The sequence below is a fragment of the Phalacrocorax aristotelis genome, unplaced genomic scaffold, assembly GCF_949628215.1.
Source record: "Phalacrocorax aristotelis unplaced genomic scaffold, bGulAri2.1 scaffold_122, whole genome shotgun sequence".
Taxonomy (NCBI): Eukaryota; Metazoa; Chordata; class Aves; order Suliformes; family Phalacrocoracidae; genus Phalacrocorax; species Phalacrocorax aristotelis.
Window position 1 is genome coordinate 56,875 of NW_027441345.1, and position 22,232 is coordinate 79,106.

A 22,232-nucleotide genomic window follows, 5' to 3' on the forward strand; every position below is an offset into this window, starting at 1 on the left:
TCCTCCCTCGAGACACTTTGCTGTTTGGTGCAGAGGCAATGAATGGCGCTGCTGGGGCTGCGAGGGGGAAAGGTGCAGAGGAATAGAAGCTCTGTGGATGCAGCCAAGTTACGGTTTCTGGATGGTATTAATCGAGAAGAGTAATTCAGATAATGCTGCTGCCCAGCGACCAGAATTGGGTACTGAGCCCGGGAGCCGTGCACGCGTGGTGGCGTCCCTGTGATCCCCATTGCTCTCTCCGCAGGTAACAGCCCTGCGATGCTGCAGTGCCTGTGAGGTGATGCCGCCGTGCTCGTTGCTGCTTCCTGGTAAGGAAAGGCCTCCTCTGCTCTTGCTGCAGCGTGGTGGTGTGTCGGACACGATTCCCTGTGTCGGGTGAGGCCTAGGGCTGCCGGCGAGGTGAGCGAGCCCCTTTGGTGGGTGCAGGGGTATCTCCTTGTGTGCCTGTACTACTGGGGCTGGTGGGATGGGAAGCTTCAAATGACCCGCCGAGGCAGGCTTCTGGTATGCTAAAGGCGAGCGGGTGAGGGCAGCCCTAGGAGTTACCCGGGAGCTGATAGAAGGGAAGAGGGAAAGGAGGAGGAGGATGATGACCTTTTCCCCCTGCAGCTTCTGGGTGCAGAAGATGGCCGACTCCCCAGCTCACCAGAGCTCCCCCTCAGCCTCCCCTGGCCCCCCTTGCCCCGTGCGCCTGCCCCCAGCTCCAGCACGAGCGAGCTAGGCTACGTGCCTAGGAAGCCTCATCTGGTAAGAGCTGTAAGACACCCACGTATTCTCTTCAGGTGGAGGACGGCCTAGAGTCTGGAGCTGCAGAAGAGGCAGGTAGGAGAGGAGGGGAAAGAAGCATCTGAACGGCTAAATTGTGCCAGCAGCGCTGAGAGCGAGAGTCGCGGTGAGTCCTGGGCCACTGGGGCCCCGTTGCCTCTCTTGTGCGTCCTGGGCCCTCCCTGTCTCTCCCCCGGCCCCCTCTCTTTCCTTACCTGCTGCAAAATTTACTTTTTTTTTTTGCGCCCCCCCCCCCCCCCCCCCCCCCCCGCACCTTCTTTCTCCATCTCGCTCTGAGTGTCTCCCTGCCTCCCCGTCTTTTCAGTCCTCCCTCTCTCTGTCCTGTAGCATGTGGCTCCTTTTTCTTTCTCCGCCTCTCTCTGCCTGGCTCTGGCTCCGTTTGTTTTTTTTTTTATTCCTCCTGCTCTGTCCTGTAGCCTGTCGGTGTTTTGTTGTTCTCTGGCTCTCTTGATCTGACTCCCTGTGTTACCGAAAAACGCGTTAAAATCAGAAACGACTCCTCAACACCAATTTAGTATTAAAGAGCAGGCATTCTTTATTCGCGGTGCCGGATGCACGGGGGATCGCTCCTCCTGGCGTGCGTACCTCACGCACCTTTCCCGTACAATTTGTAGATCAATGTTTTACGTATTCATACATATTCATTATTGTCCTGTCTGCTGATTGGTACAAACTTGCTCGTTCCGTATGTAAATCGCTGCGCAGGCTCGGTTGTCCTCTTCCGTTGTTCTCTTCTGTTACTTGGGTCGGTGGTGGTCTGTGAGTCGGTGGTCGCGATCTCCCCCTGCCAGAATTACCTTTTAGCTTCTCGGCTCTTACTCTTGGCAGTCTTGGCTAGTTTTCTCAGTCCGCTAAGCGAAACAGCATTTTTTCATCCTTTTCTGACAGAAGCACGTTGTCTGTTGTTCTGTTCGCATTAATGATCGCCTACGGACTAAAATGCAGATCGACAGATGCGCTGATTGGTACGCTCCATGTTCCCGTAATGGAACACCGTCTCTGGTTGATTTCATCGCTTTGATTACATTTCCCCTGTTTGGAAGTTCTGAAATAATAATTTTCTCAATACTTCCATCCTAGATCAATAATATTCCACTATGTCAGTTTAGTGTTTGCTTCATGTTCTGAAATTTTTCACTTGATTGTGGTCTCCAGGGTGTATGCAGGTCCCATTTTCTACCCAAAATTTTATTAATTTGTTGAAGTACCTCTGCAAAAAAATGTGGTGCTCTATCAGAGGATGTTCCCGTTGGCACTCTAAATCTTGGTATTATTTCCTTCAGCAACGTCTTAACTACTACTCTAGCTTTGTCGGTGCAGCACGAGAAAGCTGCTGGCCATCTAGAAAATTTGTCAATCAGCACTGACAAATACTGCTCTATCTATTTTGTCTGGGTAACTCAGAGAACTTAATTTGCTAATAATTTCTGGGAGAATTTTTTGTTTTGTTACGCCTAAAGGTTGTTTCCTTTGGTTCAGGGGATTATTTCTAGGACAGATTGGACACTTAGCTACTATGGGTTTAACTATTCTTGTCGTGCCTACACACGCTACAGATGTTTTTAAACTCAAAACCGTAGCGCCTACAGCCTAATGTGTTTGCTCATGGTTTTCTTTTGCAAGTTCTGTCATAACTTGTGGGGTGGTTGTTGTTATTACTTGTTTTTCTGGTGTTACCTACCATCTCTCTGTGTTTTGTGATGCTTCCAATTGTTCTGCTAATTGCTCATCCAATTTATTATATCTCGGTTTCAACTTTGGAATTCTGATCTGTTTTACTGGTACTAGTGCAAGGATACCTTGCTCTGCAGTCCTCTTTGCAGCTTTATCGGTCAGTCGTTTGCTTATGTTTACAGCCGTCTGGCCAAATTGATGAGCTTTGCAACGCTTTACCGCCACTTCTTTTGGTTTCTGCACGTCTTCCGGAAGTTGGAGAATTTCTTCTTTATGCTGTATTGATGATTCTTGGGCTGATGGCAGTCCTTTCTCCTTCCCAATAGCTCCATGATCGTGGATCACACCAAATGCACGTTTGGAATCAGTCTAGATATTTATCCTTTGTCCTTCTGCCATTCGCAGAGCTCGCTTCAATGCTACCAATGCTGCTTTCTGTGCTGAGGTGTTTGCAGGCAGCACCCCTGACTCCATTCCCTCGGCGGCGATAACGACAGCATATCCGGCCATTCGCTTCTCTTCTCGCCCAGAGCTTCTTCCATCTGTAAACAACTCCAGATCAGGATTTTCCCAGAGGTTTGTGTCTCAGGTCTGGTCTGCTGGAATAGACTTGTTCAATAGTTAGCAAGCGATCGTGTTCTAAACTGTCCGTAAGGTTTTCTGTTGTTAAAAACATAGCAGGATTCAGTATAGCAGTAGTCTTCGATTCCACATTGTCTTGTTCTAACAGAACAACTTGATATTTCAACATTCTGCTAAGGGATAGCCAACGACCCCCCTTTTGTTCTAAAACAGTCACCGCTATGTGCGGGATATATACTGTCATCTTCTGTCCCATTGTTAACTTTGGGGCTTCCCGGATCGGCAGCGCTGTTGTTGCTACTGCCCGTAAACACCTAGGCCATCTTTTACTCGCGTGGTCAGGTTGTTTGGAGAAGTAGCCCACAGGTCTCTTCCAGGTTCCCAGTCGCTGTGTCAGCACTCCAAGGGCTAAATGTTGTCTTTCGTGGACAAACAACTGAAAAGGTTTAGCGAAATCAGGTAGGCCTAATGCAGGGGCCATCATCGAGGCTCTTTTCAGTTCTTTGAATGCCGTTTGGCATCCGGGCGTCCAGGTTAAATATTTATCCTTTTGAGTCTTTCAATGCCTCAAATAATGGTTTTACATACAGTCTATAGTTCAGAATCCAGAGCTGATGCTATTTCATTGTTTTCAGAAAAGCTCTCAGTTCCTTTGGGCTGCTAGGTTCGGGAATTTGACAAATAGTTTCTTTCTTTTCACTTTCTAATTGTCTTTGTCTTTGAGATATTTCAAATCCTAAATAAATGGCTGCTTCTTTTCCTATTTGGGTTTTGTTTCTGGAAACTCCGCATCTTCCTTGGCCCAGAAAATTTAAAAATTTCAAAACATTTTTCTTTACTTTGTGCCGCTATCAGAATGTCATCCGCATTCTGTAACAAGATGCCTCTCCCTGGGTTCTGTTTTTTCTATATCTCTAATTTTTTTTTGCCAGCTGAGTCTCAAGTATCGTAGGACTATTTTTAAATCCTTGTGGAAGTACGGTCCATGGTAGCTGTGTCTTTCATTCTGTGGTGGGGCTTTCCCATTCCAAAGCAAATAGGCTTTGACTTTTTATGCCTGGAGGTATGCAAAAGAAGGCGTCCTTCAAATCTAGTACAGTAAACCATTTATGCTCCTCCTTTAAAAGAGGTCAGTAAAGTGTATGGATTAGCTACTACCGGATGTATATCTTGGACCACCTGATTTATAGCCCTTAAATCGTGAACTAGCTAATACTCTTTGCCTCTAGATTTCTTTACTGGCGACACAGGAGTACTATATTCTGATTCACATTCCACTAAAAGCTCATATTCTGAAAAATTTTATAATTAACTTCTGTAATCCTTTTCGAGCCTCTCGCTTAATAGCGTATTGTTTTTGTCTTACGGGCTTGGCTCCAAGCTTTAAGGTTACTTTTACCGGCTCTGCCCACTTAGATCGCTCCGGAGCTCCGCTCGCTCAAACCAAAGGAATTACTACGTTTTCCACTTCCTCGGGAACCTGTTCCTCCCTGGAGGAATCCTGTAACATAAACGCTCTTGCCTCTGTGGCTTTTGATTCTGGTATTAGTGATTTAATCTCTCCATCTTTAAAAGTTACTTGAGCATCTAATTGACCTAATAGATCTCGTCATAACAGAGGCAGTGGACATTCAGGCATATGCAGAAACTGGTGAGTTGCCCATTGCTTCTCCAATTTAAACTTTAATGGCTCTGAGAGGGGCTAATTTTTCTTTGCCCTGTTGCGCTAGCAACATCTACTGATTTATGATCAAATTTCTCTTCACGTGTATTCAATACCAAATAAGTGGCTCCCGTATCTACCAAAAATTCTATTTCTTCATTCCGTAGCTTCAGTGTAACCAGGTGTTCAGCTAGGGTTGATTCCCCTGGTCTCCTTCATGCCAAGCTACTTCAAGCATTTAACCCAGATCTCTGGATTCAGGTTGTTCTAGTTTCTGAAGGTTGTTTTCTCTCCCCCCGCCCCCATCTGGGGCTGATTGTCTTATGAATATAGAGACCAGCTGAATTGCTTTTTCTGGTTTTTCTGGGTTCAAATGAGTATATTTTCTGGTGGTCACCTTCAGTCTTTCCATAAAGGCTGAAGGGGACTCACTTAATTCTTGTCTCACTTCATAAATTTTGACCAATTTATTGCTTTTGGCATTGCTTGTCTTACTCCAAATAAAATCTCTCTCTGACATCTAGTCAACATTCCCCTGGGTCCTGGCTGATTAGGGTCCCACTCGGGATTTGTAGATGGAAAATTCTTATTCATTGTTCTCTGTAAATTCCTGTTAGCATGTGCTCCCTGCACCTGCCTTCTGGCTGTATTCCATACTATTTTCTTGTCAGTTTCATCAAGCGAAGTATCCAGTATCACAAGTAGAGCAACACTCTTTCAAGTTCTCACCACGTTTTCCTCTTTTCAGAAACATTGCCGTAGAATCTTGTGGACATACCTCACGCTGTTTCTGCTGCTCGGGATGATTCCACGGTGTAAAGAACAAATCAACATATGCCACTTCTTCCCGTTTGCCTTCCCTTTTTACAAAACAACATTAATTGCAAGATGGTACGATATTGCAATGTCTCGTGTTCTGGCCATTTGTGCCCACCTTCCAATTGATACGTTGGCCACCAATGATTGCAATATTCAATTAATGGTTTCCGAGTTAGTGGGTCACCGCCCCCGACGTCTTTCCAGTGCTTCAAAATACATCGCAAAGGTGTTCTCTGTGGGATAGGTTTCCTACTCAGTAATGCTCCCGTCTCCCAGTCGACTAGTAGTTGTGATAGTGCACTATCACAAATACTAGTCAGAGGGACTCCAACCCCCGTTAGAGGTCTCACTGGAAATCTGCCACTGGGATCTGTAGCCCCCTGCTAGATATCCCTGGAGACTTCAACCCCCTGTTGAAGACTCCCCTACCCTCGGGTCCCGCTCCACAGGCTTTCGCCTAGCAGAGACTTACCAACCGAGGCACCTCTTGGCCCCGACCCTGCGTGGCTTTCGCCGCGCCTTACGGGCAGGCCTGTGGGACTCAAACCCGCTATCCTATCCTATGTGGGAAACTAACCCCACGTATTATTCTACCTAAGTTTCTTCTTCAAAGAATGCCTTGTTTACCTCAATCCAGGGGATCTTGCTCAGAATTCTCTGGCCCGGGGATCGGAAGCTCTCCTGGAGAATTCCTCGGGGCCGGCTGCAGGTCCCACGATCCCACGGATCCGTCGAGATTCAAAAGCAGGTTCCCACCTGGGGTGCCAAAACTGTTACCGAAAAACGCGTTAAAATCGGAAACGACTCCTCAACACCAATTTAGTATTAAAGAGCAGGCATTCTATATTCACGGCGCCGGATGCACGGGGGATCGCTCCTCCTGGCGTGCGTACCTCACGCACCTTTCCTCTACAATTTGTAGATGAAAATTTTACATACTCATACATAGTCATTATTGTCTTGTCTAGCGATGGGTACAAACTTGCTCGTTCCGTATGTCAATCACTGCGCAGGCTCGGTTGTCCTCTTCCGTTGTTCTCTTCTGAGTAGGTGGTGGTCTGTGAGTCGGTGGTCGCGATCTCCCCCTGCCGGAATCACCTTTTAGCTTCTCGGCTCTTACTCTTGGCAGTCTTGGCTAGTTTTCTCAGTCCGCTAAGCGAAACCGCGTTTTGTCATCCTTTTCTGACAGAAGCATGTTGTCTGTTGTTCTGCTGACATTAACGATCGCCTAGGCACTAAAATGCAGATCGACAGGTGCGCTGATTGGTACGCTCCATGTTCCCGTAATGGAACACCGTCTCTGGTTGGTTGATTTCATCGCTTTGGTTACACCTGTTCCTGTTGTTCAGTTTCTTCTTTTTTGGCTTTGTGTGATTCTCTCTGTGATTCTGTTTTTCTCTGCCTCGCTTTTCCCAGCTCCCCGTCCCTCACTTTTAATGCCCGTTATCCTTCACCAGCACACTCTCCCTTGGTTCCCATCCTCGTTTCTGAATTCCTCCTGCTTTGCCACGTAGCCCGTGACTTTTTTCTTAATCTCTCTCTGTCTGCCTCAACGCTCCCCCCGTGCTTTTTAATTCGTCTGCTCTGCTCTGTACCCTGCTACTGTTCTTGCCTTTCTGAGTTCTTCTCTGTCCAGCTCCCTTTCCCTATTCATGAATTCCTGTTCTTCCTGCAGCCACCGCTGTTCCCTGTGACCTCCATCTCTCTCTGTCCAGCTCCCTGTCCCTAGGTTTTAATTCCTGCCTCTGCCCGCTGTAGCCTGTCTAGATGTTTCTCTCGGCCTCTCTCTCTGTCCGGCTCCCTCTCTCTGTGTTCTAATTCCACGTTCTCTGTCACGTGGACCCGTGCTATTTGTTTGTCCTCATCTCTCTCTGTCCAGCTCCTTGCTGCGACGTTTTATTTCCTCATTTCCTCCCTCTCTGTCTTTGTAGCCCATTGCTGTTGGTTTGTTTTTTTTCTTTTTTTTCACTTGTTTCTTCATGTGTCTCTGTCTGCCTCCCAGTCCCTGATCTTTAATTCCTCCTTCCCTGTAGGCCGCTGTTCCTTTTTTCCATTCTACATTGTGTTCTCTTTGGTCTCGTGTTCTTATTCATTGATTCCCTCCTCGCTGCCCTGTGGCTTGTCCCCATTTTATTGTTGCTTCTCTCTCCCTCTCTCTGGCTTCTTGCCCCTGTTTTTAAAATTCCTCCCTCTCTTCTCTCTTCCCTGTAGGCCGTGTGATCTTTAGCCTTTCTCCATGTCTTTCTGCCCATCTCTCTGTGTCTATTCATTAATTCTTCCCTCTCTGCCCTGTAGCCTGTAGCTCCTGTCCTTTCTCCATCTTGCTGTCCCTGGCTCCCGCGTGACCCTATGCTAGAATTGTTTCTCTCTTCTCTCCGTACGCATTGCGATTCCTTTTGCTCTCTGTCTCCCTTTGGTTTTTTTCTTTTTTTTTTTCTGGCTCCCTGTCCCTAATTCTTAATTCTCTGCCTTCTCATGCCCCATGGTTTGTTCTGTGGGGTTCTCTCGCGGTTCCCTCGCAGTTCCCTCCAGTCCATACTGGGCTATATTGGTCTAGTCCATACTGGGCTATATTGGTCTAGTCCATACTGGGCTATATTGGTCTGTCCCGGCTTCCTCCCACTTCTTTCCCAGTGCCTCACAGTAGGTCCCGGTTCCGTCCATGGGATGAACTGTGAGGGAACTGTGAGGGAACTGTGAGGGAACTGTGAGGGAACTGTGAGGGAACTGTGAGGGAACTGTGAGGGAACTGTGAGGGAACTGTGAGGGAACTGTGAGGGAACTGTGAGGGAACTGTGAGGGAACTGTGAGGGAACTGTGAGGGAACTGTGAGGGAACTGTGAGGGAACTGTGAGGGAACTGTGAGGGAACTGTGAGGGAACTGTGAGGGAACTGTGAGGGAACTGTGAGGGAACTGTGAGGGAACTGTGAGGGAACTGTGAGGGAACTGTGAGGGAACTGTGAGGGAACTGTGAGGGAACTGTGAGGGAACTGTGAGGGAACTGTGAGGGAACTGTGAGGGAACTGTGAGGGAACTGTGAGGGAACTGTGAGGGAACTGTGAGGGAACTGTGAGGGAACTGTGAGGGAACTGTGAGGGAACTGTGAGGGAACTGTGAGGGAACTGTGAGGGAACTGTGAGGGAACTGTGAGGGAACTGTGAGGGAACTGTGAGGGAACTGTGAGGGAACTGTGAGGGAACTGTGAGGGAACTGTGAGGGAACTGTGAGGGAACTGTGAGGGAACTGTGAGGGAACTGTGAGGGAACTGTGAGGGAACTGTGAGGGAACTGTGAGGGAACTGTGAGGGAACTGTGAGGGAACTGTGAGGGAACTGTGAGGGAACTGTGAGGGAACTGTGAGGGAACTGTGAGGGAACTGTGAGGGAACTGTGAGGGAACTGTGAGGGAACTGTGAGGGAACTGTGAGTAGGGGGGCGGCCCCCCGGGCCCCAGCCCCCCCCCCCGCCTGGGGCCAGGGCGCCGCGGCCGCCGGCCCCTTCCTCCTCTGCCCGCTCCCGTCGCAGACGGCTCGGTATGTGTCACGAGCGGCAGCCCCGTTCAGCAGCTCTCGGAGGGCGCGCGGCTGTGCCCGGCCGTGACCGGGGCCCGCAGGGGTTTCCCGCTCGCCCCGAGAAGGCGCTGGCCCCGAGCCGGCGCGTCCCGCCCCGCCCGGCCCTCGGCGCCCTCGCGAGCTGAGCGCGGCCCGGCCAGCAGGGGGCGCTGGCGCTCACCGGCTGGGCGCGGTGGCGGGGCCGGTGGGGGCCGTTCCTTCCGGCCGCCCTTTAAGGGCCGCCCCGCGGGGCTCGGGCTTCCGGTGGCGCGTGCGCGGCGCGTCGGAGCGGGGGCGGGAGCGGTGCGTGTGGAGGCCGAAGGGCCGGTGCGTGTGGCGGCCGGGTCGCGAGGCGTCCCTGTGCGGTGCCGGGGCCCCTCTGCGGCCCGGCGTGGGAAGCCCGCGGCCGGCGGAGCCTGCTCGGAGCTGGGCGGGGAGCGCCGCGGCGGTCCGGCCGCCGGCAGCCATCCCCTGCGGTGGCCGGCAGCCCCTCGGGACGCCTGGAGGCCTGGCGGTGCCCGAGCCTCGCCTGCGGCAGCCGCCTGAGAGAGCAGCGCGGCCGTGTCCGGGGGCCGGAGAGCGCTGGTGGGTGAGTTCGGGCAGCGGGGGGCGGGTGTGTGTCTCCGGGCGGGGCCGGGGGGCTCCGTGCCCCGCAGAGGAGCCCCGGTCGGGCATCGTTCGCTTCCGAACAATGCAGGTCTGTCCCTGGTTATTTTCTGTGTACAGTGTTTCGGGCCACCTGAAAGCCTTTGGCCGGGTAGGTTTGGTGCGGGGCGATGGCAGGTGTGGACCCTGAAAGATCTCGGGTGGGGGGCGTGGGAGGTATTTCTTGCCTTAAAACTCTGAGCCCACCTCGTGTGTCATGTCGTGTTATCATGTCGTGAGTCTCGTGACTGTGGCAAATGGCTGAGTCGGGCGTTTTCTGATAACTAACTTCTGAACGTGTGCGTGTGTAGGCACGGGGAGATTTGTGCAGGGTGACGGAGCCCCTTGTGCTTCTGTGCTAATGTCTACCTGTTCTAGACCTCCAGTGTTGGAAAGCCTTTGTTTAGTGCCTAGTTGTGGCTGCGTAACTGCTGTTGCGCCTGCAGCTGTGCTCGCAGGGATGCTGGGTGGCTCCGCATCAAACCGGCCGCCGGGCGGCCGGGTTGTGCCGCAGAGCATGCCGGGAGCTGTAGTCCTTGCGGCTGCCGGGCGGCCGGGTTGTGCCGCAGAGCATGCCGGGAGCTGTATTCCTGGCGCAGTGGCTGCCGGCCCTGTCACGTGGTTCGCCGGGCATGGCGGGAGGCGCGGTCTTCCGGCGCTCGGGTGCCGGGCGGCCGTGGCGCGTACGGTACGCGAGGTGTATTTTTGGGGTTGGATTCGTGTTGATTACTGGGGGCTTGCGGGTGCGGCCGCTTCCCGAGAATCGGTGAGTTCCCCGGGAGCTGACAGAAGGGAAGAGGGAAAGGAGGAGGACGATGACCTTTTCCCCGTGCCCAGGGCGCAGATGATGGCCGCCTCCCCGGCCCACCGGAGGTCCCGCTCAGCCTCCCCTGGCCCCCCTTGCCCCGTGCGCCTGCCCCCAGCTCCGGCACCTCCCCATAAGCGTGCTGCATAGCCTTAGGCCACCCCCAGGCCCTGTCGTGAAGGCAGCAAGCCGTCCCTCAAGCGCACTGGATTCCCCCTTGGCGCAGGGGCCCTTAGCAGTAGCGTGGGGAGGGAGCGGTGTGTCCAGAAGCCCCTGCGGAAGGAGAGGCTTTGGCCAGGGTCGATCGACGGTAATGACGGTCACTGTTTCTTCTTTCCCTCTCCCAGAGACCGTGCTGAGGACGTGGTTGTCTGTCCTTCCCCCGGGGATGCCGTTGCCTGCGGCCGTCTCAGGCTCGCGTGGCTTCTCTCTGCCCGTCCTCGCCGTCCTCGCAGCGCAGGGCCGAAAAGGGATAGACAAAGCCCTTCCCGGCTGCGGACAGGAGCTGCCTCAGCTGAAGCTGGAGACGCCAACGAAAGGTAAAGAAGAAGAAACTGAAGGTGCTCTGGCTGCCAGCTGCCTTCCTGCCGCAGGCAAGAGAGAGCCTGTCCATGCAGGTGGGGGAGGAAGGATCCCCCTTCATAGCCCGCAGCGGGCCAGGCCACCAACGTGCACCGTAGGGTCTGTACGCGTAACCCGGAGTTGGGTACGGGCGTGTAGTGCACGAGCGAGCTAGGCTACGTGCCTAGGAAGCCTCATCTGGTAAGAGCTGTAAGACACCCACGTATTCTCTTCAGGTGGAGGACGGCCTAGAGTCTGGAGCTGCAGAAGAGGCAGGGAGGAGAGGAGGGGAAAGAAGCATCTGAACGGCTAAATTGTGCCAGCAGCGCTGAGAGCGAGAGTCGCGGTGAGTCCTGGGCCACTGGGGCCCCGTTGCCTCTCTTGTGCGTCCTGGGCCCTCCCTGTCTCTCCCCCGGCCCCCTCTCTTTCCTTACCTGCTGCAAAATTTACTTTTTTTTTTTTGCGCCCCCCCCCCCCCCGCACCTTCTTTCTCCATCTCGCTCTGAGTGTCTCCCTGCCTCCCCGTCTTTTCAGTCCTCCCTCTCTCTGTCCTGTAGCCTGTGGCTCCTTTTTCTTTCTCCGCCTCTCTCTGCCTGGCTCTGGCTCCGTTTTTTTTTTTTTTTATTCCTCCTGCTCTGTCCTGTAGCCTGTCGGTGTTTTGTTGTTCTCTGGCTCTCTTGATCTGACTCCCTGTGTTACCGAAAAACGCGTTAAAATCGGAAACGACTCCTCAACACCAATTTAGTATTAAAGAGCAGGCATTCTTTATTCGCGGCGCCGGATGCACGGGGGATCGCTCCTCCTGGCGTGCGTACCTCACGCACCTTTCCCGTACAATTTGTAGATCAATGTTTTACGTATTCATACATATTCATTATTGTCCTGTCTGCTGATTGGTACAAACTTGCTCGTTCCGTATGTCAGTCACTGCGCAGGCTCGGTTGTCCTCTTCCGTTGTTCTCTTCTGTTACTTGGGTCGGTGGTGGTCTGTGAGTCGGTGGTCGCGATCTCCCCCTGCCGGAATTACCTTTTAGCTTCTCAGCTCTTACTCTTGGCAGTCTTGGCTAGTTTTCTCAGTCCGCTAAGCGAAACAGCGTTTTTTCATCCTTTTCTGACAGAAGCACGTTGTCTGTTGTTCTGTTCGCATTAATGATCGCCTACGGACTAAAATGCAGATCGACAGATACGCTGATTGGTACGCTCCATGTTCCCGTAATGGAACACCGTCTCTGGTTGATTTCATCACTTTGGTTACATTTCCCCTGTTTGGAAGTTCTGAAATAATAATTTTCTCAATACTTCCATCCTAGATCAATAATATTCCACTATGTCAGTTTAGTGTTTGCTTCATGTTCTGAAATTTTTCACTTGATTGTGGTCTCCAGGGTGTATGCAGGTCCCATTTTCTACCCAAAATTTTATTAATTTGTTGAAGTACCTCTGCAAAAAAATGTGGTGCTCTATCAGAGGACATTCCCGTTGGCACTCTAAATCTTGGTATTATTTCCTTCAGCAACGTCTTAACTACTACTCTAGCTTTGTCGGTGCAGCACGAGAAAGCTGCTGGCCATCTAGAAAATTTGTCAATCAGCACTGACAAATACTGCTCTATCTATTTTGTCTGGGTAACTCAGAGAACTTAATTTGCTAATAATTTCCGGGAGAATTTTTTGTTTTGTTACTCCTAAAGGTTGTTTCCTTTGGTTCAGGGGATTATTTCTAGGACAGATTGGACACTTAGCTACTATGGGTTTAACTATTCTTGTCGTGCCTACACACGCTACAGATGTTTTTAAACTCAAAACCGTAGCGCCTACAGCCTAATGTGTTTGCTCATGGTTTTCTTTTGCAAGTTCTGTCATAACTTGTGGGGTGGTTGTTGTTATTACTTGTTTTTCTGGTGTTACCTACCATCTCTCTGTGTTTTGTGATGCTTCCAATTGTTCTGCTAATTGCTCATCCAATTTATTATATCTCGGTTTCAACTTTGGAATTCTGATCTGTTTTACTGGTACTAGTGCAAGGATACCTTGCTCTGCAGTCCTCTTTGCAGCTTTATCGGTCAGTCGTTTGCTTATGTTTACAGCCGTCTGGCCAAATTGATGAGCTTTGCAACGCTTTACCGCCACTTCTTTTGGTTTCTGCACGTCTTCCGGAAGTTGGAGAATTTCTTCTTTATGCTGTATTGATGATTCTTGGGCTGATGGCAGTCCTTTCTCCTTCCCAATAGCTCCATGATCGTGGATCACACCAAATGCACGTTTGGAATCAGTCTAGATATTTATCCTTTGTCCTTCTGCCATTCGCAGAGCTCGCTTCAATGCTACCAATGCTGCTTTCTGTGCTGAGGTGTTTGCAGGCAGCACCCCTGACTCCATTCCCTCGGCGGCGATAACGACAGCATATCCGGCCATTCGCTTCTCTTCTCGCCCAGAGCTTCTTCCATCTGTAAACAACTCCAGATCAGGATTTTCCCAGAGGTTTGTGTCTCAGGTCTGGTCTGCTGGAATAGACTTGTTCAATAGTTAGCAAGCGATCGTGTTCTAAATTGTCCGTAAGGTTTTCTGTTGTTAAAAACATAGCAGGATTCAGTATAGCAGTAGTCTTCGATTCCACATTGTCTTGTTCTAACAGAACAACTTGATATTTCAACATTCTGCTAAGGGATAGCCAACGACCCCCCTTTTGTTCTAAAACAGTCACCGCTATGTGCGGGATATATACTGTCATCTTCTGTCCCATTGTTAACTTTGGGGCTTCCCGGATCGGCAGCGCTGTTGTTGCTACTGCCCGTAAACACCTAGGCCATCTTTTACTCGCGTGGTCAGGTTGTTTGGAGAAGTAGCCCACAGGTCTCTTCCAGGTTCCCAGTCGCTGTGTCAGCACTCCAAGGGCTAAATGTTGTCTTTCGTGGACAAACAACTGAAAAGGTTTAGCGAAATCAGGTAGGCCTAATGCAGGGGCCATCATCGAGGCTCTTTTCAGTTCTTTGAATGCCGTTTGGCATCCGGGCGTCCAGGTTAAATATTTATCCTTTTGAGTCTTTCAATGCCTCAAATAATGGTTTTACATACAGTCTATAGTTCAGAATCCAGAGCTGATGCTATTTCATTGTTTTCAGAAAAGCTCTCAGTTCCTTTGGGCTGCTAGGTTCGGGAATTTGACAAATAGTTTCTTTCTTTTCACTTTCTAATTGTCTTTGTCTTTGAGATATTTCAAATCCTAAATAAATGGCTGCTTCTTTTCCTATTTGGGTTTTGTTTCTGGAAACTCCGCATCTTCCTTGGCCCAGAAAATTTAAAAATTTCAAAACATTTTTCTTTACTTTGTGCCGCTATCAGAATGTCATCCGCATTCTGTAACAAGATGCCTCTCCCTGGGTTCTGTTTTTTCTATATCTCTAATTTTTTTTTGCCAGCTGAGTCTCAAGTATCGTAGGACTATTTTTAAATCCTTGTGGAAGTACGGTCCATGGTAGCTGTGTCTTTCATTCTGTGGTGGGGCTTTCCCATTCCAAAGCAAATAGGCTTTGACTTTTTATGCCTGGAGGTATGCAAAAGAAGGCGTCCTTCAAATCTAGTACAGTAAACCATTTATGCTCCTCCTTTAAAAGAGGTCAGTAAAGTGTATGGATTAGCTACTACCGGATGTATATCTTGGACCACCTGATTTATAGCCCTTAAATCGTGAACTAGCTAATACTCTTTGCCTCTAGATTTCTTTACTGGCGACACAGGAGTACTATATTCTGATTCACATTCCACTAAAAGCTCATATTCTGAAAAATTTTATAATTAACTTCTGTAATCCTTTTCGAGCCTCTCGCTTAATAGCGTATTGTTTTTGTCTTACGGGCTTGGCTCCAAGCTTTAAGGTTACTTTTACCGGCTCTGCCCACTTAGATCGCTCCGGAGCTCCGCTCGCTCAAACCAAAGGAATTACTACGTTTTCCACTTCCTCGGGAACCTGTTCCTCCCTGGAGGAATCCTGTAACATAAACGCTCTTGCCTCTGTGGCTTTTGATTCTGGTATTAGTGATTTAATCTCTCCATCTTTAAAAGTTACTTGAGCATCCAATTGACCTAATAGATCTCGTCATAACAGAGGCAGTGGACATTCAGGCATATGCAGAAACTGGTGAGTTGCCCATTGCTTCTCCAATTTAAACTTTAATGGCTCTGAGAGGGGCTAATTTTTCTTTGCCCTGTTGCGCTAGCAACATCTACTGATTTATGATCAAATTTCTCTTCACGTGTATTCAATACCAAATAAGTGGCTCCCGTATCTACCAAAAATTCTATTTCTTCATTCCGTAGCTTCAGTGTAACCAGGTGTTCAGCTAGGGTTGATTCCCCTGGTCTCCTTCATGCCGAGCTACTTCAAGCATTTAACCCAGATCTCTGGATTCAGGTTGTTCTAGTTTCTGAAGGTTGTTTTCTCTCCCCCCGCCCCCATCTGGGGCTGATTGTCTTATGAATATAGAGACCAGCTGAATTGCTTTTTCTGGTTTTTCTGGGTTCAAATGAGTATATTTTCTGGTGGTCACCTTCAGTCTTTCCATAAAGGCTGAAGGGGACTCACTTAATTCTTGTCTCACTTCATAAATTTTGACCAATTTATTGCTTTTGGCATTGCTTGTCTTACTCCAAATAAAATCTCTCTCTGACATCTAGTCAACATTCCCCTGGGTCCTGGCTGATTAGGGTCCCACTCGGGATTTGTAGATGGAAAATTCTTATTCATTGTTCTCTGTAAATTCCTGTTAGCATGTGCTCCCTGCACCTGCCTTCTGGCTGTATTCCATACTATTTTCTTGTCAGTTTCATCAAGCGAAGTATCCAGTATCACAAGTAGAGCAACACTCTTTCAAGTTCTCACCACGTTTTCCTCTTTTCAGAAACATTGCCGTAGAATCTTGTGGACATACCTCACGCTGTTTCTGCTGCTCGGGATGATTCCACGGTGTAAAGAACAAATCAACATATGCCACTTCTTCCCATTTGCCTTCCCTTTTTACAAAACAACATTAATTGCAAGATGGTACGATATTGCAATGTCTCGTGTTCTGGCCATTTGTGCCCACCTTCCAATTGATACGTTGGCCACCAATGATTGCAATATTCAATTAATGGTTTCCGAGTTAGTGGGTCACCGCCCCCGACGTCTTTCCAGTGCTTCAAAATACATCGCAAAGGTGTTCTCTGTGGGATAGGTTTCCTACTCAGTAATGCTCCCGTCTCCCAGTCGACTAGTAGTTGTGATAGTGCACTATCACAAATACTAGTCAGAGGGACTCCAACCCCCGTTAGAGGTCTCACTGGAAATCTGCCACTGGGATCTGTAGCCCCCTGCTAGATATCCCTGGAGACTTCAACCCCCTGTTGAAGACTCCCCTACCCTCAGGTCCCGCTCCACAGGCTTTCGCCTAGCAGAGACTTACCAACCGAGGCACCTCTTGGCCCCGACCCTGCGTGGCTTTCGCCGCGCCTTACGGGCAGGCCTGTGGGACTCAAACCCGCTATCCTATCCTATGTGGGAAACTAACCCCACGTATTATTCTACCTAAGTTTCTTCTTCAAAGAATGCCTTGTTTACCTCAATCCAGGGGATCTTGCTCAGAATTCTCTGGCCCGGGGATCGGAAGCTCTCCCGGAGAATTCCTCGGGGCCGGCTGCAGGTCCCACGATCCCACGGATCCGTCGAGATTCAAAAGCAGGTTCCCACCTGGGGTGCCAAAACTGTTACCGAAAAACGCGTTAAAATCGGAAACGACTCCTCAACACCAATTTAGTATTAAAGAGCAGGCATTCTATATTCACGGTGCCGGATGCACGGGGGATCGCTCCTCCTGGCGTGCGTACCTCACGCACCTTTCCTGTACAATTTGTAGATGAAAATTTTACATACTCATACATAGTCGTTATTGTCTTGTCTAGCGATGGGTACAAACTTGCTCGTTCCGTATGTCAATCACTGCGCAGGCTCGGTTGTCCTCTTCCGTTGTTCTCTTCTGAGTAGGTGGTGTTACTTGGGTCGGTGGTGGTCTGTGAGTCGGTGGTCGCGATCTCCCCCTGCCGGAATTACCTTTTAGCTTCTCGGCTCTTACTCTTGGCAGTCTTGGCTAGTTTTCTCAGTCCGCTAAGCGAAACCGCGTTTTGTCATCCTTTTCTGACAGAAGCATGTTGTCTGTTGTTCTGCTGACATTAACGATCGCCTAGGCACTAAAATGCAGATCGACAGGTGCGCTGATTGGTACGCTCCATGTTCCCGTAATGGAACACCGTCTCTGGTTGGTTGATTTCATCGCTTTGGTTACACCTGTTCCTGTTGTTCAGTTTCTTCTTTTTTGGCTTTGTGTGATTCTCTCTGTGATTCTGTTTTTCTCTGCCTCGCTTTTCCCAGCTCCCCGTCCCTCACTTTTAATGCCCGTTATCCTTCACCAGCACACTCTCCCTTGGTTCCCATCCTCGTTTCTGAATTCCTCCTGCTTTGCCACGTAGCCCGTGACTTTTTTCTTAATCTCTCTCTGTCTGCCTCAACGCTCCCCCCGTGCTTTTTAATTCGTCTGCTCTGCTCTGTACCCTGCTACTGTTCTTGCCTTTCTGAGTTCTTCTCTGTCCAGCTCCCTTTCCCTATTCATGAATTCCTGTTCTTCCTGCAGCCACCGCTGTTCCCTGTGACCTCCATCTCTCTCTGTCCAGCTCCCTGTCCCTAGGTTTTAATTCCTGCCTCTGCCCGCTGTAGCCTGTCTAGATGTTTCTCTCGGCCTCTCTCTCTGTCCGGCTCCCTCTCTCTGTGTTCTAATTCCACGTTCTCTGTCACGTGGACCCGTGCTATTTGTTTGTCCTCATCTCTCTCTGTCCAGCTCCTTGCTGCGACGTTTTATTTCCTCATTTCCTCCCTCTCTGTCTTTGTAGCCCATTGCTGTTGGTTTGTTTTTTTTCTTTTTTTTCACTTGTTTCTTCATGTGTCTCTGTCTGCCTCCCAGTCCCTGATCTTTAATTCCTCCTTCCCTGTAGGCCGCTGTTCCTTTTTTCCATTCTACATTGTGTTCTCTTTGGTCTCGTGTTCTTATTCATTGATTCCCTCCTCGCTGCCCTGTGGCTTGTCCCCATTTTATTGTTGCTTCTCTCTCCCTCTCTCTGGCTTCTTGCCCCTGTTTTTAAAATTCCTCCCTCTCTTCTCTCTTCCCTGTAGGCCGTGTGATCTTTAGCCTTTCTCCATGTCTTTCTGCCCAGCTCTCTGTGTCTATTCATTAATTCTTCCCTCTCTGCCCTGTAGCCTGTAGCTTCTGTCCTTTCTCCATCTTGCTGTCCCTGGCTCCCGCGTGACCCTATGCTAGAATTGTTTCTCTCTTCTCTCCGTACGCATTGCGATTCCTTTTGCTCTCTGTCTCCCTTTGGTTTTTTTCTTTTTTTTTTTCTGGCTCCCTGTCCCTAATTCTTAATTCTCTGCCTTCTCGTGCCCCATGGTTTGTTCTGTGGGGTTCTCTCGCGGTTCCCTCGCAGTTCCCTCCAGTCCATACTGGGCTATATTGGTCTAGTCCATACTGGGCTATATTGGTCTGTCCCGGCTTCCTCCCACTTCTTTCCCAGTGCCTCACAGTAGGTCCCGGTTCCGTCCATGGGATGAACTGTGAGGGAACTGTGAGGGAACTGTGAGGGAACTGTGAGGGAACTGTGAGGGAACTGTGAGGGAACTGTGAGGGAACTGTGAGGGAACTGTGAGGGAACTGTGAGGGAACTGTGAGGGAACTGTGAGGGAACTGTGAGGGAACTGTGAGGGAACTGTGAGGGAACTGTGAGGGAACTGTGAGGGAACTGTGAGGGAACTGTGAGGGAACTGTGAGGGAACTGTGAGGGAACTGTGAGGGAACTGTGAGGGAACTGTGAGGGAACTGTGAGGGAACTGTGAGGGAACTGTGAGGGAACTGTGAGGGAACTGTGAGGGAACTGTGAGGGAACTGTGAGGGAACTGTGAGGGAACTGTGAGGGAACTGTGAGGGAACTGTGAGGGAACTGTGAGGGAACTGTGAGGGAACTGTGAGGGAACTGTGAGGGAACTGTGAGGGAACTGTGAGGGAACTGTGAGGGAACTGTGAGGGAACTGTGAGGGAACTGTGAGGGAACTGTGAGGGAACTGTGAGGGAACTGTGAGGGAACTGTGAGGGAACTGTGAGGGAACTGTGAGGGAACTGTGAGGGAACTGTGAGGGAACTGTGAGGGAACTGTGAGGGAACTGTGAGGGAACTGTGAGGGAACTGTGAGGAGGGGGGCGGCCCCCCGGGCCCCAGCCCCCCCCCCCCGCCTGGGGCCAGGGCGCCGCGGCCGCCGGCCCCTTCCTCCTCTGCCCGCTCCCGTCGCAGACGGCTCGGTATGTGTCACGAGCGGCAGCCCCGTTCAGCAGCTCTCGGAGGGCGCGCGGCTGTGCCCGGCCGTGACCGGGGCCCGCAGGGGTTTCCCGCTCGCCCCGAGAAGGCGCTGGCCCCGAGCCGGCGCGTCCCGCCCCGCCCGGCCCTCGGCGCCCTCGCGAGCTGAGCGCGGCCCGGCCAGCAGGGGGCGCTGGCGCTCACCGGCTGGGCGCGGTGGCGGGGCCGGTGGGGGCCGTTCCTTCCGGCCGCCCTTTAAGGGCCGCCCCGCGGGGCTCGGGCTTCCGGTGGCGCGTGCGCGGCGCGTCGGAGCGGGGGCGGGAGCGGTGCGTGTGGAGGCCGAAGGGCCGGTGCGTGTGGCGGCCGGGTCGCGAGGCGTCCCTGTGCGGTGCCGGGGCCCCTCTGCGGCCCGGCGTGGGAAGCCCGCGGCCGGCGGAGCCTGCTCGGAGCTGGGCGGGGAGCGCCGCGGCGGTCCGGCCGCCGGCAGCCATCCCCTGCGGTGTCCGGCAGCCCCTCGGGACGCCTGGAGGCCTGGCGGTGCCCGAGCCTCGCCTGCGGCAGCCGCCTGAGAGAGCAGCGCGGCCGTGTCCGGGGGCCGGAGAGCGCTGGTGGGTGAGTTCGGGCAGCGGGGGGCGGGTGTGTGTCTCCGGGCGGGGCCGGGGGGCTCCGTGCCCCGCAGAGGAGCCCCGGTCGGGCATCGTTCGCTTCCGAACAATGCAGGTCTGTCCCTGGTTATTTTCTGTGTACAGTGTTTCGGGCCACCTGAAAGCCTTTGGCCGGGTAGGTTTGGTGCGGGGCGATGGCAGGTGTGGACCCTGAAAGATCTCGGGTGGGGGGCGTGGGAGGTATTTCTTGCCTTAAAACTCTGAGCCCACCTCGCGTGTCATGTCGTGTTATCATGTCGTGAGTCTCGTGACTGTGGCAAATGGCTGAGTCGGGCGTTTTCTGATAACTAACTTCTGAACGTGTGCGTGTGTAGGCACGGGGAGATTTGTGCAGGGTGACGGAGCCCCTTGTGCTTCTGTGCTAATGTCTACCTGTTCTAGACCTCCAGTGTTGGAAAGCCTTTGTTTAGTGCCTAGTTGTGGCTGCGTAACTGCTGTTGCGCCTGCAGCTGTGCTCGCAGGGATGCTGGGTGGCTCCGCATCAAACCGGCCGCCGGGCGGCCGGGTTGTGCCGCAGAGCATGCCGGGAGCTGTAGTCCTTGCGGCTGCCGGGCGGCCGGGTTGTGCCGCAGAGCATGCCGGGAGCTGTATTCCTGGCGCAGTGGCTGCCGGCCCTGTCACGTGGTTCGCCGGGCATGGCGGGAGGCGCGGTCTTCCGGCGCTCGGGTGCCGGGCGGCCGTGGCGCGTACGGTACGCGAGGTGTATTTTTGGGGTTGGATTCGTGTTGATTACTGGGGGCTTGCGGGTGCGGCCGCTTCCCGAGAAGCGGTGAGTTCCCCGGGAGCTGACAGAAGGGAAGAGGGAAAGGAGGAGGACGATGACCTTTTCCCCGTGCCCAGGGCGCAGATGATGGCCGCCTCCCCGGCCCACCGGAGGTCCCGCTCAGCCTCCCCTGGCCCCCCTTGCCCCGTGCGCCTGCCCCCAGCTCCGGCACCTCCCCATAAGCGTGCTGCATAGCCTTAGGCCACCCCCAGGCCCTGTCGTGAAGGCAGCAAGCCGTCCCTCAAGCGCACTGGATTCCCCCTTGGCGCAGGGGCCCTTAGCAGTAGCGTGGGGAGGGAGCGGTGTGTCCAGAAGCCCCTGCGGAAGGAGAGGCTTTGGCCAGGGTCGATCGACGGTAATGACGGTCACTGTTTCTTCTTTCCCTCTCCCAGAGACCGTGCTGAGGACGTGGTTGTCTGTCCTTCCCCCGGGGATGCCGTTGCCTGCGGCCGTCTCAGGCTCGCGTGGCTTCTCTCTGCCCGTCCTCGCAGCGCAGGGCCGAAAAGGGATAGACAAAGCCCTTCCCGGCTGCGGACAGGAGCTGCCTCAGCTGAAGCTGGAGACGCCAACGAAAGGTAAAGAAGAAGAAACTGAAGGTGCTCTGGCTGCCAGCTGCCTTCCTGCCGCAGGCAAGAGAGAGCCTGTCCATGCAGGTGGGGGAGGAAGGATCCCCCTTCATAGCCCGCAGCGGGCCAGGCCACCAACGTGCACCGTAGGGTCTGTACGCGTAACCCGGAGTTGGGTACGGGCGTGTAGTGCACGAGCGAGCTAGGCTACGTGCCTAGGAAGCCTCATCTGGTAAGAGCTGTAAGACACCCACGTATTCTCTTCAGGTGGAGGACGGCCTAGAGTCTGGAGCTGCAGAAGAGGCAGGGAGGAGAGGAGGGGAAAGAAGCATCTGAACGGCTAAATTGTGCCAGCAGCGCTGAGAGCGAGAGTCGCGGTGAGTCCTGGGCCACTGGGGCCCCGTTGCCTCTCTTGTGCGTCCTGGGCCCTCCCTGTCTCTCCCCCGGCCCCCTCTCTTTCCTTACCTGCTGCAAAATTATTTTTTTTTGCGCCCCCCCCCCCCCCGCACCTTCTTTCTCCATCTCGCTCTGAGTGGCTCCCTGCCTCCCCGTCTTTTCAGTCCTCCCTCTCTCCGTCCTGTAGCCTGTGGCTCCTTTTTCTTTCTCCGCCTCTCTCTGCCTGGCTCTGGCTCCGTTTTTTTTTTTTTTTTATTCCTCCTGCTCTGTCCTGTAGCCTGTCGGTGTTTTGTTGTTCTCTGGCTCTCTTGATCTGACTCCCTGTGTTACCGAAAAACGCGTTAAAATCGGAAACGACTCCTCAACACCAATTTAGTATTAAAGAGCAG

The 22,232-nt window shown here is 52.1% G+C and overlaps 1 long non-coding RNA gene across 1 annotated transcript; it reads left to right on the forward strand.

Moving 5' to 3' along the window:
- Positions 1-620: 620 nt before the first annotated feature.
- On the forward strand, positions 621-21,876 carry LOC142051381 (uncharacterized). The gene is made up of 3 exons (XR_012658448.1): positions 621-892; positions 11,322-11,431; positions 21,715-21,876. It is a non-coding gene; the product is annotated as an uncharacterized LOC142051381 (long non-coding RNA).
- The last annotated feature ends 356 nt before the right edge of the window (positions 21,877-22,232 follow it).